The 3,334-nt window shown below is 48.8% G+C and overlaps 1 long non-coding RNA gene across 2 annotated transcripts in view; it reads right to left on the reverse strand.

Moving 5' to 3' along the window:
- Window positions 1-541: 541 nt before the first annotated feature.
- LOC102385502 overlaps window positions 542-3,334 on the reverse strand; it is a 31,099-nt gene continuing 28,306 nt past the window's right edge. For both annotated transcript variants that reach the window (XR_001357798.2, XR_003093376.1), the window contains 2 exons: window positions 3,204-3,272; window positions 542-929 (listed from right to left, as the gene is read on the reverse strand). This is a non-coding gene — a long non-coding RNA (uncharacterized LOC102385502). The remainder of the gene's footprint in view (window positions 930-3,203; window positions 3,273-3,334) is intronic.

The raw sequence follows: 3,334 nt of genomic DNA on the forward strand, positions 1-3,334 counted from the left end.
AGCTGGTCGAGCAGTACTTGTTCGGGACTCCCTGGCAGCACATATTGCTGACAGCAACTAGCAGTGCCCTTTCTTTTCAATACAATAAATTCTTCTAAAATTTTCAACTAAACATCTGTGTCTGTCTGCAGGAATGTGCAGTGTAGCAGATGGAGGTGTGGAGGGGAGGATGAGCAGGGTGAGGGGCTCATTACACATGGCAGAGTGTTGCTGCTTGGAGTCTGGCAGTGGTTGGGAGTGGGGGGGATCATTACACACTGGCACCTACTGTTCCGTGGGTAGAAGTGTTAAGTATATTGTCACCAGGCACCCGCCCTCCCCTGGCCAGTCATGGGGGATGGGTGGGGGCCGAGTAAATAGTCTGAAGTCCACCTTAGGAGTGTGACTGAAGGGATGGGGGGAGGTCATATTCCACCCAAAGCTCAACAGCAACCTTTTTTTACATTTTTTGTATTTATGCACCCACCCCTTTTGTTTTTTAATAAGGTTTTGTAAATTTTGTAATAATGTTTTGTAATTTTTTTTGACTACTTGTGTGGCATGTTTTCTTTCTTCATCTTTTCTTTCTTCATGGGGCTGGTTTGGAGAGATGATGCATAACTGCACCCACCGGTGATGCAGCCTGGAGATGCTTTCTTTTGATTCAAACTTTTGCTAATAGTTTCACAAAAGAAAGGAGCCAGTCAATCACAAGATTAATTGTCTTTCAACAATCCATTACTCTCTTTATTGGTTTTCTTTTCAATAGCAAAAGCAGGAGCAAGTTACATTTGTATTACATGGTCTACGCGGGTTACAAATGTACTTACAAATGTTTACATGGGTTACTAAATGACCTCTCTGGTAGGATGTAAAGTTGTGCAGCACGGCTCTAAGAGGAAGGCTTGACAGTGGGTGACCTCCTTTTTCTTCCCAACAAGAGGAGGAAACTACAAATCAGTCAGGAGATTCATAAAAAAAAAAAAATGACTGCTGACTCCAAAGATTCTTTCCCCCAATGGAAAAGTGTCCGTCCGTCCGTCCGTCCGTCCCTCCCTCCCTCCCATGCAGCAGGGAGAAAAGAGTGCCCAGGCAGAATAGATTCAGAGCCCCAACTTTCATCTTTGCCAGTGGTAGTAAAGTGGTGGTGCATAGGAGGGAGTGACAGTGGGTGGGTGATAGAGCTGTGTGAAGCTTTGGTAACCGATTCAACTTGAAGGAGATCAGGTCCGATTTGGAGACCAAATCTCCAAATCTGAATTTAATCAGGAGACCAAGTAAAAGCTCTGAATTGAATCAGAAGCCTCTGAATAGATTCAGAAAAGATTCAGCTGATTTAGAGATTTGGCCATAGAATAAACAGGCAGCAGTCGTCACCATGCTGGACACAGCTGCCTCCAGCTGGTAATTCTGTTGTGGTGGGCAGAGTGGAGAGGGAACATGTGTGGGGGAGCAAGGGATTGGGGCTGGGACAAGCTGCCCAGCTGGAGTGGGGGACACGGGATATGGGGAGGAGGGCAGAGAGGGCAAAGGATGTGGGCACGGCCATGCTTGGAGCAGGAGCTATGCTCTGCTGCTGCTTGCCCAGCCCACCGGGGTGGGGGAGCAGAATGCAGGCATAGCTCACTACGGGCAGAAGGGGGTGAATGCAGCAGGGAATACCCCCCCTGCTACCAGCACTGCCGCGCCTGCATCCTGCACCCCCCGACCCACATCCCTGAGTCCCATGCTCCCCGCCCTGACTGGGCATCTTGTCCTAGCCCAAGCCCTCCCTCCCCCACATCCCTTCCCTCCCCCCTCCCCCAACTGCAACAGACTTGCCAGCTGGAGGCAGCTGTGTCCAGTGTGTTAATGACTGCTGCCTGTTTAGTCTATAGCTGAATCTCTGAAGCTGTGCGGAATCTTCAGATCTGATTCAGCCGAATCAAATTGGGACAGTGATTCGAATCTACGAATCAAATCACTGTCCCTCTGAATCAACTGAATCCGAAGCGAATACTTGCCACTTTGCACAAGCCTAGTGGGTGACCTCCCTGTTGGGACGAAGTATCCAAACCCTTCCTGGTACAGATTAACCTGGCTTCAGACCTGAGGAATATGCTTTTTGTCAGTGCAGTGAGTGTGTGTGTGCTAAATCTGTGTGCGTGCGCGCCATGCAGCAGGGAGAGAAGAGTGCCCAGGCAGCAGGGATTTAGAACCCCAACTTTCAGTTTTGCCGTTGGTAGTGAAGTGGTGCATGGCTGTAAGAGGAAGGATTGACTGTGGTTGACCCGTGATTATATTAAATGGCACGTCTGACAGTCAGCATCCACCTGGACTATTCTCCTTAGTTCTGGAATGGGAATGTTTGAAATAGGAAGGTTTGAAAAGAGAAATGTTCAAGGAAGTCCTAGGGTAGGGGTAGCAAACCCAAAACATACAAGTGTGAGTGTGTTATTATAAAAGTCTATATAGACTTATGATAACTTAAAGTTATGTTAGTTATCATTATATATAATTATAATAACTGTAAGTTATTAGGTAGTCATAACCATTATTATAATTATTATATTATACTTATAATAACTTATAAGTCTATATAGTCTACAGTATACAATCTATATAAGTCTACAGACATCAGGCTATATATAATGTAAGTCTATACATGAGCCTATGTAATTGTAATGTAATCATCTTTGGGCCGGGGCAAGGGCTGCTCCCTGCTTCCACCTGTCCCCACCTCCTACCGCTGCTTTGGGCCAGGGCTGGGGCCTGGGCCATTTCTCCCCACTGTTTCAGTCCGGGGTCTGGGTTGCTCCCCACCTCCCCTCCGTCGCTTCATGCCAAGGCTGGGGCTGCTTCCCGCCTCCCCATGCTGCTTGGGGCCAGGGCCTGAGCCATTTCCCCCCTCCCTTTCAGGATGGGGACAGGGCCAGGGTGCTCCCTGCCTCCCCCTGTCTCTGCCTCCCCCTACTGCTTCGGGAAGGGGCCTGGGCCATTTCCCCTCCCCCCTTTGTGCCAGGGCAAATCCCTGCCTCCCCTGTCCCCACCTCCCTCCACCGCTTCAGGCCAGGGCCATTATCCCCCCTCCTTTGGGCAGGGGCTGGGGTCTCATCAGGAAGGGGAGGGGAGAAGAGGGGAGGGCTGCGTTGGTGACAATACACTGCTTCTTAAGTACCCCCGCCTGCTTCTTTGCAGCACTGGAGACCTCTATATAACAAAAGTCTAATGTAAATAATAGATACCATGGCATATAGTTCAGAGAATGCTGAAGGAAGTGGCCTTTTCCTCTTCTGGAAGCAGCCACCGTAGAGCTACCATGAAAACACAGAAAAAGAGGATAGAATTTTTTAGTGAAAACCAACATGCAGGGCCA

This window comes from Alligator sinensis, unplaced genomic scaffold (assembly GCF_000455745.1).
Source record: "Alligator sinensis unplaced genomic scaffold, ASM45574v1 scaffold410_1, whole genome shotgun sequence".
NCBI classification, from domain to species: Eukaryota; Metazoa; Chordata; order Crocodylia; family Alligatoridae; genus Alligator; species Alligator sinensis.